General features: G+C 31.5%; 1 long non-coding RNA gene across 1 annotated transcript; it reads left to right on the forward strand.

The window, feature by feature from the left end:
- The first annotated feature begins 11,918 nt into the window (after nt 1-11,918).
- On the forward strand, nt 11,919-12,545 carry LOC129742782 (uncharacterized). Its single transcript, XR_008736555.1, has 3 exons — nt 11,919-12,230; nt 12,298-12,399; nt 12,464-12,545. It is a non-coding gene; the product is annotated as an uncharacterized LOC129742782 (long non-coding RNA).
- Nucleotides 12,546-13,746: the final 1,201 nt, after the last annotated feature.

Genomic DNA, 13,746 nt, shown 5'->3' on the forward strand with positions numbered 1-13,746 from the left:
AATATAATTTAATATGGCAATGTTATACATAGTATAATATAATAATTTATATGTATTATAATGTTATCTAATATATTTATGATGTTATTCGTGGCGATTTTTATTATGCTGAAAAACTGTAAAATGATAACTTACTAAATTAAAATGTGTTGATTTTCAAGCATTTTAAAGAAAATGAAACAAATGAATGATATTGATAGTATTAGAAAAATAATTTAAAACAATGATCTGATTAACTAGAATATCTGCAGACAATCGAAGCTATAATAGTTAAAATATAATTAAAGTAGTGTAACATCATTGGGCGAACATCATCTGAGAAAAAATATCTGAAATACATGTTGAATGAATGTGGGCTGAAACTGAAAAGAATTATATAAAATACTAGCTGACCCGGTAAACTTCGTCTTACCATGTTTAACTTGGCGTCTCGCTTTCGTGAACATGTCCTAGTTTTTTTTACATATCCTTCTTGTCACGCTTAATTCTATCAGAATCAAACCTAAAAATTTAAACTCAATTCTACGGGTCTTAACATATGTAGGTTATCAAAACATTACCCTCAATCGATCTACATGCATCTTACAGGAAAACTTTTAATCTACTTTTCTTTGATTCAAGTGCTTTGAATATTGCCGAATGGTGTCAGGTATCAGCTTCCCGTTGAAAATTTGAGTTTTTCAGCATTCAACGTGACCATCAAAGTTTGTAGCTTGTTCCATAAACTTTATGTTGATAATATCTATGTTTCATTTATTAAATACCATTTAGTTGATTTCAGAATGGGGGTGCCCAATATTATGTCTAACGCAGTACTTTCAACTCCCGAGTTTCTTCGGAGAGGAGATTTTTTACTAACCATTTTCAAGCAGCTTTTTGTTCACTTTTTTCACCCTTGGCAGTGATAATTAAATAATATCCATATTTTCATCAAAACCATGTCAAAAAAAAGTTCACCGTTTTATTATTAATTTCAGCAAAAAATGCTAATTAAATTCCTTTGAACATTTACCCAATTAATAAAAAAAACGATCGGTTTTGAAAGGAGAAAAAAATATGTTTTATTGTTTTATATTCAACCAAATTACAGCAATTTTATTTGCATTTTTATCCTAATTGGCATATCTGCCAATTTAAACCATTGTTTTTTTAAGATTCTAACTGAAAAGGTTATTTAATTTTTAAAAACCGAAAAGAGCTAATCTGTTAAGGCTACAATGATTCCATGAGTTCATTCGTTTTTTCTGGAAGTTTTCATGTAAATATACCTCGAAACCTTTAAAAACATATAAGTGTCGTTCGGCTATTATCACAGTTCAACTTTCATATTCTCTCAAAAAGAAATATTTAAGTAAAGGTACATTTGTCTCATTTACTGATGCAAGTGAAAACACATTGCTCTTTTTCAGATGCGTCAGCGTAAAGACTTTGAAATAAATTTAATACTTTTTTCTGTTTATCTATTTTATCAACTTTCATTGATATATCTTCAGTTTTTTCCAGAATAAAATAATGCTTGGTACTTCAACTTCGCTGAACACTGTTTTACCGTAAGACCTTCATTTACATAGACATTTGATAATTTTGAATATCCGCTTCAGATTTAACATTCAGCATACCTTTTCTGATCATTTTGAAGAAATAATTCTTAAAAGGTATATGTTTCATGACTAAAAGGCGCGTTGCCACCGTTGGTTTCACCGTGTGAAATGACAGGAGTTAATATCATTATCGACACTTTCAGGTCATAATAAAAACTTATCAAAAAAAAAATTCTGCTTCTGCTATCAAAAAAATAATGCTTCTGGAATATCAATCACAGAAAAACTTTTCAACAAATAAGCGGATCTAAAGTCTCTTCTATGTAGCCAAAATATGTTAAACATAAACACTCTTTCATGATAAGTACGTACTTGAATACTGTGTAAAAAAATAGGAACCTGTAAACAGTTTTTCGGTGAATGATTTGAAAAAAAAGTTGAGTTTATTTAGTCAGATTGTTTAATTGGGCTCAACGGTTTATAGATGAAGAAATAATGTGAACATGTATATATGAATAACGTATAAATTTTTTGTAAATGTTGAACGTTTGCACTTGATCTAGTGTATTTTTTAACTGAAAATTCTTTCATTTTTATTGATAACTTTCACTTATGCTTGCAGAAAATCAAAAAGTTCTTTGCATTAGGCCTTAAAATAAACATCAATTCTATATAATCCTTTTTAAAAGTCTTGTTCAGCTCATATGTCTGTTCATCTTCAATGGATTTTGTTGTTGTTCTGTAAATTTAAAGGCACCCGAAACATTTTCAGTTAAACACATTTGTACATGTTCGAAAAATGTTTCTAGGGGTATTGGATTATAAAATTGTATGTAAATCTTCCCACTTTCTTTTTTTTTTTTCAAATGTCCGCAAAGAGTCGTACCATAATTTTATATGCATCAGTACTAAGTTCATATTTTTCAGACAACAATTTCTGCAGAACTTAAAATAGTTTTGTTTTTAAATCGTTGAAATGGTATTGATTTGATTGGCAAAATATCAAACTGGGCGTCATTCATTACTATGTGCTGTACAAATGATCTAGGAATCAAGAAGAAAAAAAAACACATCTAGGCTTCATGCTTCATATCGCTACCACATGCATTGAAATTATGCTTGGTTTAGAAATGCGCGCCCAAATATTTCAACTAATCAGTATGCTATGCCATCGTTACCATCCTCTCTCGACGTTTGCTTGCGACGCCTTGGACGACCATGGAGACGAAAAACAAATCGCCCGGCGCCCGAAGTAAAAAAAATCTCCAAAAATGGATGTCATGACTTTAATTTCATTCAAAAAACTACAAATTTAATTATTACAGACAATTGATGCGACTTTCTGTTATTTTTATTCGATATAAACCGATTCGCATGCCTACAGAATATTCTAAAAATAATTTCATTTCAATCGTTTGGGTTACTTCGGAGGAGTAGTACTACAAACACCGTTACAAGAGAATTTTATATAATAGATTATAAGCATAATCGTGTAAATTAAAAAAAAAAAATCAATTGTTCAGCCGTTTAACTGATAGAATTAAAAAAATAGTTATCAAAATAAGGCCGGAACAAATTTAAAATCCTTCTTTTGTCACTCGGAGTTGGAACATCGCGAGGGGGGGACAATAAAAAATAATGCGAAAAACAAATAAATTGGAACAAATTGCAAAAAAGCTTGTATGCAAAAAATTGCAAACTATATCATTGCACAAAACCTATGAATCAAGTAATCTTTTTATCGAAAAATTCAATAAAATTAAGAATACACATGGTGAAATTACTTCCATCTTCAAAAATTTGTTTTTTGGTCTTGTAATCTTTCGAATACTTGAATTTTTGATCGAAATTACAATAAAATACTTAAAACTTTATTTTTTCCCCCTCCGAGTTTTTGGAAATTCCGAAGGGGGGGGGGGGGGGTGACAAAAGAAGAAATTGATATTTCTTCCAGCCTAAATGAATGGTAAAACAATAAATATGACTTATTAATTTGAATTGTGCGTTGAACCAGTCTGAAAAAATAGAGGGATACTGATCATCATTTATTGTAAACTTATAAATATTCAAAATGACCTGAAAAATAAAAACAAACAATTAAAGAGAAGAGTAGAAATATAATATGCTCTACGTTCAATAATATAATTTCAGCAGTTCCGACAGTTTTGCGCATTTTGACTGAAAATTCTGTAACTAAGTTTATTAAATTATTGAAACATAAATGGTTATGAAATCCTCTTCCTCAATCAGAAAATGTTTAAAATGTTTGATCAGTAAAAATGTTTGAATAGTAAAGCTGGAAATAGTTTGTTATTAGCCGTGGTCTTTAATAATTAGGGGAGAATGAGGATACTTGATCCCTGGGGATACTTGATTCCTTAGCTATATCTCGAAACTGGAATGTCTTACAAAGATCAAATGTTCTAGAAAAATGTGCCAAAATGAGCAAAATAACAATGCTTGTAGTTTAAAAAATTTTAACAAAATAATTGTTTGAATAATTGAACTTTGTTAGAAAAATTTCACAAAATGTAACTTGAAGATCTTTTTTCATCACTTTAAAATGTTCCTTACATGGGAAAATTATGAAAAAAATATTTGTTCCAAAATATCAATCGTTCGAGCATAAAATGAACTTTATAATGGCATATTTTCAAAGCAATGGAAAACTCTCAACTTTTTTCAGAAAAAGTTTTCTAAAATGTTGATTATGGGTACAGTTGATCCCCTAGAGTTGGTTACAATTGATCCCCCTTCCAAACGGCATATTCTTCTTCTGAATTGATCGCTATGATTGCTGATTACGAAATTACTAATATCTATCCAAAAGCTAATATTTATCAAACAATTGTGTGAAGAATAGAGCAAAAATAATTAATTTTCTCTTAATTATAAAAAATAGCGCCTTTAAGTATGCAATGTATTTAGCGTTGAGACAACGTTATAGAATTTTCTTCTGATGTCTGCTATAAGTTGTGAAATGAGAACAAACATGACCAAAATAGTCAATTAACATTCTATCATGGGGTTTTGTTTGATTTGTATACAAGTATTAAGGCTTCCTGAATAAAATATCAGGTCTCCTTCAATAGGGGATCAAGTCTCCCCTAACTTCAGAAAAATCGCAATTTTTTTACTCCCACGAAAATGCTTCTAGATCATCAACGGGTTGAAGTATCGTTCTAATTTTTGGAGCATAGAAATTTGAAGTTACAAGCTGTCAGAAAATGTCAAAGACGGCGAGTTGCTAAATTTTTCCAAAAAGATATGGTGAAAATAAGAAAAGGGGATCAAGTATCCCCACTCTCCCCTAATCATACCCATTTTTAGAGACCAAAAATCCTCTTATATCAAATATAGTTCCATTGGTTGATAAGTTTTTAGGCTTTACAACAAAATGTGTATGGAGCCCCCTCCTTTCTTCCCCTCTCTCGTAGCCAAGTACCTTTCCATGCCACATTTGTTTCCATTTATTGGCTTCGTTAGCATAAATTGAGAATAGAGATGTACCGAATATTCGGTGCCGAATATCGCCGAAAAACCGTTAAGCCGAATATTCGGCTCACCGAATAGTTGAGCTAAGTATTCGGCCGAATTGGCCGAACAGGCCGAATTGGCCGAATATCTACTACAGACTTGTAAATTTTTCAAATAATTTTGGATAATTTATAAAATATCGAAAAGTAATGTTGTTAAAGCTACACAATCATTAAAAACTTATGGTTCTGGAAATATTCAGGCATGCCCAGAAATCCAGTAAAGAATCCAGATAAGTCAAATCTGACCGGGATGTCCAAATATTGTTTAATATTTCCCGAGTTTTGCTCGGGTTCATCCAGATTATTTGCTAAATCAAATAACAATCTCAAATTCCTCTTTAAAATTTTTTAGATTTTGTGTTCAATATTTCTAAAATTTTATAAATATGCATAAATTTTGCCTTTTTCAAATTTTTATTTTTTTTTTCTAAAAATCGTTCTGAATGCCTGACCGTCTGGATACGTGTGGTTGAAAGTATGATTTGCTTCAGGTTAAAGATCATCAATTTTTCAACAATTATTTTAAAGATATCTTGCTAGAATTCGACCTTCATCTAATTCAATATCAAAGAAGCAATTTCAAATAGCTTGACACCTGTTTCGACATGTTTTATTCCAGATTTCACAGGAACGCAATCTCTTTGATGATAAACGCCATAGATGCGACTATAATCTTTTAACTTTTCAGTTATTGGTGACATTTTAAAAATCAGAAAGACCCTACTTTTATTAAAAAATATCTTGTAATACATCATCGGATATTATCACCTGGTTGAATATAATCGACTAAAAACATGAGGGGCATTAATATGGAAGAAATATAAAGCATTGGAATAATCGCATAAGGTTTTTTCATTGAAAACTCAATAGAATATTCGACCGAATATTCGGCCGAATATTCGTTTGGCCGAATAGTTGAAAAGCTCAATATTCGGTATTCGGCCGTTCGCCGAATACCACTATTCGGTACATCTCTAATTGAGAACTTATGCTAACAAAACTGTATTGGGCTCACAACCCTCCTCCTATGTACATACTCACTGAAAGGAGGATGGTGTGCCAAATAATCATAGAATCATACCAAAATGATTTTCCATATTATGTTTTGTACATTTCCCGGATTTAAAAAAAAAAAAAGTTAAATATATGCTTTCCTCTTCCCTTCCTATATTCCCAATTCTATCCTCCTACTGCAAGAAAACAATTGTTTCACATCGAAAAATTTCTCGTTTTGAAATACCATCCCATGCCAAATTCGGTTTTATTTGCGTAGCAAAGTAATGCGTAATCTTGAAAGGAAGTACCATCCCCCTTCCGTTCTCTGAATAGAGGGGTGAGAACTTAATATTCATAAAAGTATTTTTCGTACTACTACTACGAACTTTTTTTAATGCCAAATTTGGTTTCATTTTCTCGATTAATTATCGAGCTACGCAAAAAAACTGTATGGAAGCCCCCTTTTCCGCCTTCATATCTTTCTGCTGAAAAAAGGTGGAGCTTCAATTTATAATAGAAACATTTCTCGTATCCAAATATCCTCATATGCCAAATATGGTTCCATTTACTCGATCTGCTCTCCGGATATACTGAAAATTGTAAGGGAGAACTCTCCTCCCATTTGAAGGATTGAGGGATATCAAATATTCATAGAAATATTCCGCGTTCCCAAATACCACCCCATGCCAAATTTGATACCATTTGCTTGATTGGTTCTCGAGTTATGCAAAAAATTGTCTTTTGTTTGGGAGGCCCCTCCCTCCTTTCATGAGAGAGGGAGGGGTCTCAAACCAAAATAGGAACCTTCCCCTGCCTCCAATACCCCCATCTGCCAAGTTTCACGCAAATCGGTTCAGAAGTTTCCGAGTCTATAGGGAACAAACAGACAGACAGACAGAAATACATTTTTATTTATATAGATTGTAAATTTTGATTTGCAATTTAACTAACCTTTTGTATTGAAACTCTAAATTTGACATACAAAACCCCTACCTCGTCTTTAGTATGGGTTTTTATTAGGAAGTGTAACTTAACAAGAACAGTATGAAACGAACTGTTTTAATTTCGAAATTAATTAATTAAATAATTATTTTATACATCGGCATGTTGGAAACCATGTAACAGGCGTTTACCTCTCACGATAGTCAACAGAATTATCGAAAAAAAAAATTTAAGATCTAATACCTTATTACTAAAAATTTTGATTTGAAAAAAAATCATTTATGTTTGACAATTTTATGCTGATTGAAATATTCTTCAAGTAACCAACTTCAGTTTGAATTAGATTTTGTTTTTCTCGTTTTTCTAAATGTTAAACATCATAAATTTTAAATTACACAAGGCCACCGAATTTACATTTTCCGAGGAGCAATTTTGACTTATTTGAGTGCCCTGAATCTAAATGTGCAATTTTTTTTATCAGCTTTTGTTATTAAAATAAATCAGGATAGGTTAAAATAATTTAAGGAAGTTCTACACTTTTTTGGCAAGACTTGAAAACAAAAGAAAAACATTTGAAAACAAAAGTTTTAAATCAATTATTAACTTTCTTCCAGGATTGAAGTAATTATGAGTTCTGCGAAAAAATGTCTAGAAATTTTCTATTTGTTTACATTTTCTCATTTAACGAATTTTTAAAGAAGTTTTTTAAACCAAATTGAATTTTTGATACTTTTTAAAGCATAAATCTAATCGTTTAGCAGGTTCCAAGAAATTTGTGAATGAAATCAAGTTTTTTTTAACTTTCTGCAATGATATTTTCCAAATGTTTAAAAACTGTTAAATTTTAATTTTTCAGATCATGCATCATCATCATCAAAATATTATATCTAAATTGAATGAAGTATAATAAACGAAATCAGAATCAGATTTCTTCTTTCATGAAGGTGTGATAGTTAATCAGTTGTCAATGATTGATTTCAAATGTGACAAAAGATTTGAGTTCAGGACGCTCTAAAATCTACCAAATTCTATAATTAAATTTCTTCCTAAATGTTAAAAAAATTATCGTTTTTATTTCATACTTTTTCAAGGACGCTCTAAAATCTACCAAATTCTATAATTAACTTCCTTCTTAAATGTAAAAAAAAAAATATCGTTTTTATCTTCATACTTTTTCAAAATTTTCAAAAAAATTTACCGAATTTTATAGTACTTTTTTCAATATTTTTTTGAAAAAATTTACCTAATTTTGAAGACAAGCTATTTAAATTTTAGAAATATTTTTGATAAGTTTGTCTATGTTTTTAAATTCTGAATTTTTGTGTTTTTAAAACAAAACCTTTATTTTTTTTTCCTTATCAAAAATTTCCACTTTAAATAGCGATTAATTTTTTTTTAATTTTCAACACTACAGCGGAATTTTCAATCAACCCTTCTGTTGAAAATGAAGAAAAGAAATGTAAATTAAGATGCATAACTAATAACAATTATTATCACTTTCCTAATAATTTATCATGGTTAATTTTTTACCTGATCTGACATTTATTTTAGAATTCAGAATTTTATATTCAATCTGTGTTATGGAAATATTTATTTTAAGTTTGAAAACTAGACTGATTTGAAATTATTTTGAAGCGAATTTCCAATTCAGCATACCATCATTTTGAAAAAAATTTCAATGACTTATCGAAAAAATCATTGATTTGAAACTTTCGTTGTGTTTTTTTTATAGAAAATTCGATTTAGTATTCCAGTAAAGTTTATTATTTTATGAGTTGGTGTGATAATCATGAGTATGAAAAGCGCCGATGTGGTCTAGTGGATAGGCTGGCGCGAGTCTGGTATTGGTACGCCAGGCGTACTGGGTTCGATTCCCGGTATCGGCAAGAAAAACTTTTGGGTTCGAATCCCATAAGCGGGCCGACAGGTAAGATGTGTTTCATTATATTTACTATATAATTGGAATGTTCAATCAGTTGCCAGCTGGCCAGGTATATACACGGATGCCGGAATACCTGTAAGTAAACTAGCCCACCTGATTGATTCGTTCTTCCAAAATATACCTACATCAACACACGCAATACATTCACCACATAACAGTTCATACGAAGCCATGGGGTCCGGGTATGGTGGCGCGCTGCATTGGAGATTTGTCGAACTTAATAATCTAAGGAATGTATGTGAACCCATACTTTGGCAGAAACTGCGGTGAATCCGTGCACCCATGGTGGATTACCAACATACAACATACATACATGGTGTGATAATCATGAGTATGAAATGTTGTCAGAAATTCATTTCCTTGTGTATTGTGTTTTTTTGGTATTGTTATTATTTTTAGCTGAAATTGAATTTCGAAACCCACCCCACCCCCCATGAACCGGTCTTTTTCGCGGGCCTGGGTATTTTTTTTACGTTACAATAGAATTGAAATATCTCATAATTTTTGATAGAGGGTTTAAAATCTTTCAATAATTTTTTCTTTTTTTTATACATTTTTTCATACATTTTGATCTAAATTATTCAGTAAACACATGTCTTGAAAAATAGATCACTAACATTTTTTAAAGCTTATTGAATTTTTAAGCAGTATCAAAACTGAGAAGAAAGTTTTTAATTTATATGTGGAAATGAATAATTTCAGAAATAGTACAATTCTAAACAATTTATTTAATAGAATTCGTTGAAAATTTCAACAATTCAATTGAAAATCGAATGTTGAGAATTAATAATCAGGAATCTGATACACTTTGCAAAAGTAGAAAAAATGTAGTTAAACTTAATTCGAAAAATGAAAAAATTAAGGTGTGCATATGACATTTAATTTAAAAATATAAAAAAAAATATTTATCAATGATTTCAAGAAATACTCTAACTTTTTCATAAGGGGGCATCCATAAATTACGTAACGCTCCTAGGGGGGGGGGGAGGGAGTAAGCTCGAGCGTTACGAATTGTGACATAGGGGAGGGGGGGAGGTATGCTCATCGTTACGTAACGATTTTTTATTTCGAAAAAGATCATTTTTATCTCAGCTATTTTGATGTCATGCAAGTTTTCCAGGGAATGCAAACCAAATTTGTAAGATTCAACGTGATTCTAGCTGGTTTGTATCTTTTCCTTTTCTTTATCTTCATCTTCTTCTTCTTCTAACACCAACATGGTCAAAACTTGTTGGCATCCTGGAAAATGATAAACTTGCGTTCTTCATTTTTCGTTTCAACATAGTAGATATCTGATACATAGAACATGCATTGCAGATACTACTAGGGCCAGGCCAACCGTGTGATGTAAAACGCATAAGATACAGAAACAAGAGGGAGGAATGAAGCGTGGAGTTCCTTGCCAAACGTTTCATATGATTGTATGGAATTCGGGTTTGAAGTGATAATGTTCAATTTGAAAACTAAAAAAAATACAAAAAATGGATTGATCTTACTCGAAACTTTCACATTTTGACGTTCGTTCCACAGGTAAACCAACCTTCAAAATTTTCACTGAACCTCAACAAAAGCTCTCGTTCCTTTAAACTATCATTTAGATTTTTTTTATCTTCATTATGATGTAGTACATTTTTGGGAACGACTGTCAAATACATCTTCGAACGATCGATGCTTACTTAGATCCCTCTGGTTTGTATCTTTTCCTTTCATAAAGATTCTTTGAGAGATTTTTTAAGATCTGTGTTGAATAACCGTAAAATAACTGTTGGAAAACCGTTTATTAGACCCCCAAGATTTTAGCATGCAAAGTTTAATACTCCTTGAGTAAAATAAATTAAACGAAGATCATCAGCCCACAAGCTCAGAGACTTGTCTCGGAATAAGACAATCAATAATTGTTAACAGAGAGTTATCATTATTGAATTCTAACAAGCGATGTAGACAGATATTAACTCAGTTCATTTTGTTGTATGTAATTTGAAAAATGCTGAAAAAAACTATTATGTTAAAACTCGTTTTTAAACCTCCAAAAATCAAAATTCCTAAAAATGAGAAGAGGGGAGAGGGGGGGGGGGGTATTAATCAGCGTTACGTAATTTTTATAGGGGGGTACGCCTCAGCGTTACGATTTGTGACATACGGGGGGGAGGGGGTCAAAAAAGTCCATTTTTTGCGTTACGTAATTAATGGATGCCGCCTAAAATCTCTTTTTTATCTTTGCACACTTTTTTCAGCCATGTATTGATTTATTTTTTTTACCACAGAAGCAAAACCTTCGTAAAATCATGCTATTTTACACAAACTCACCTGGAAAAAGCAATTAGAATCGTGTTGGGACCTTTTCGTGAGTAGGCATCTCGAAGAATTTGATCTCTTAAATTGGGTTTTAACATTCATTTTTTTGTCCATCAGTTAACACATCTGTCATATTGCGCAAAAACCGGATGCACAGATTACAATCTTTGGAACTGATCATTATAAGTTATTTACTTGGTGTCTACTAATCTGGCAACACTTTTTGCCTGCCGGGAATGGATTTTTTTGATTATTTAAGGATTCTGCATTCAGTTATCCCCAATAACCATAGACTTTTTACCATATTTAAGGGCATCTGTATTCGTGGTCTATTCTTGTGTCTAATTTTTACAAGAATTGGACCATAGGAATTAGATCCGATCCAATGAAAAAACTGGCAACTGCACTCGTGTTCCATTAACTGTCAAACGGTTTAGAACTGCGTCAAATTGGATCCAAATCTCATCAGTTTTGGATCAATCCTTATACCAGCTCTAAAAAAAGTTGAATTGAAACTGGTATAATGGATCACTAATGCGGTTGCTCGGGTCGGAATTTGGGTCTAAACCAGCTGTTTGGACCACGGATACAGTTGCTCTAAGATCAAGGGTTCCACACCCAAAATAATTTAGAAATTATTTCTACGGTATTTTTCACGTAAACTAAGATTTTGATGCATCATATCGATTCTACGTGAATTTTGTAGTAACCCCAGTGTAACAAGGACGCCCCGGTAGCAACTACTTTATTTCCTCATAACTTACTCATGAATTTCACGTAAAGTCTAAGTGGATGATTTGTTTGTGCATTTTTGAATCCGTTTTGTGCATTTTTCTCCAGCGTGTGGTGGTAAATTCAAATTAGAATATGGAATTGTGGTTCGTCAGCTTTGTTCCATGTTGTGAAATTTTTTGAAGCCGTTGTGCCTGTTGTTATCATGATCGGATATCCAACTGTTTAGGATTTGTCGTTTTGGTAAGTGATAATAATTCTTAATTGCAATCCACTAACTTTTATTTTTCTAATTTCATTTTTCTGATAGCAATGGCTCTGAATACAAATGCTTTTCCGTTGGAACTGAAGATGACCTTTCGTTCTTTGGTGGGTCTGTTCGAATAAGAGGTTCAACGGAACAACAGACAAGGTAAAATATATTTTATTCCAATAATACTTCTTTTTTAATAATGTATACTTTTCAATTTTTACAGGATTTCAAAAAGAAAGCTGCGTTGAAGGATGTCCAAAAATAAGTGTTTCTTATACTTAAAAAGTGTGGTGTTAAGATGTGCAAAGATAGTAAAATAAAGTTTATTCACAACAAAATTTAGCTTTTTTTAATCATTATAAAAAATAACAAAAACAGGGAGAAAAAAAACACCCTTACTTTCATTCGGATATTAAAAACATTTCTCGTGGCTATCATAAGCAAACCGCATTGAACTGACAAAAAATTCACGTAAAATGTATGTGCGTTCCATGAAGCACAAATTCTTATAGGGACGCGTTCACATATCGATTTCGTAGCATCTACGTGAAAATCAATTGGATAAAAATTATGTAGTTTTTCACGTAGCCCCTACGTGCAAATTATTTTGGGTGCACTAAGATGCTTGGTTTGAACTTCGTAACCATTTGGTCTGAAAAAAATCAGAAAAAATCAACAGTTCGTGAGCTTTCAAGTCAACAATGAAGAATTTTCGAGGCGCAAAATGCATAAAAGGAGCAAATTTGTGCAAAATGATTTTTATCATGTCTTTTTGCGTCGTAAATATCTCAAACACACGTTAACTTAAAAATCTATCAAAAATAGGCAAGATAGTCCTTTTTACAACCAACACAACGCTACTAAAGTTTTACATATCCGAGCTCTATTAACGTAGATATCACCGAAACAAAGTGCCCGGATACTAAATGATCATAGCCTTAGTTTAACACATTGAGGACCGCAAAGAAATCTAAGCCCGAAAATACCAAAATTTGGCATTCTATATCTCAGCAACGACTGAAAGAAATTCTACAAATTTAGTAGTATCGTTAAGTTATCAAAAGTGTTTTAAATAATTATGTAGAATAAAGTTTCTTTAAAATGTATCACATTTAAGTTATGCTACTCAAGCAAAAAACGTGAATAGTTTTCTCTGCGTGCTGATAACAGTTTCAAGTTTAATATTCAGAACCCAAATCACGAATTCAATTTAAAGTTCAGAATTTCAATTGTGTATTGAAGAATTTCTACTCCGGATTGAATATTTTGATACCGAACTTATAACTATTCGTTTGGAACTAAGTATTTTTGATTTCCTAATTCATAATTTCGATAAAGAAAGTATTAGTGTTTTGGAATTTAAGAAAGCCAGAGTTCAGAATTCAAAGTAAAGCGTAAAGAAAAATTATTAATCAAAATATTCAAAAATCCGAATTCAAATTTAAAAGTACAAATAAAAGTTTCAAAATTTAGAAGTAAACTCAAAAATTGAAAATTCAGAATTCA

The sequence above is a fragment of the Uranotaenia lowii genome, chromosome 2 (genome assembly GCF_029784155.1).
Source record: "Uranotaenia lowii strain MFRU-FL chromosome 2, ASM2978415v1, whole genome shotgun sequence".
Classification (NCBI taxonomy): Eukaryota; Metazoa; Arthropoda; class Insecta; order Diptera; family Culicidae; genus Uranotaenia; species Uranotaenia lowii.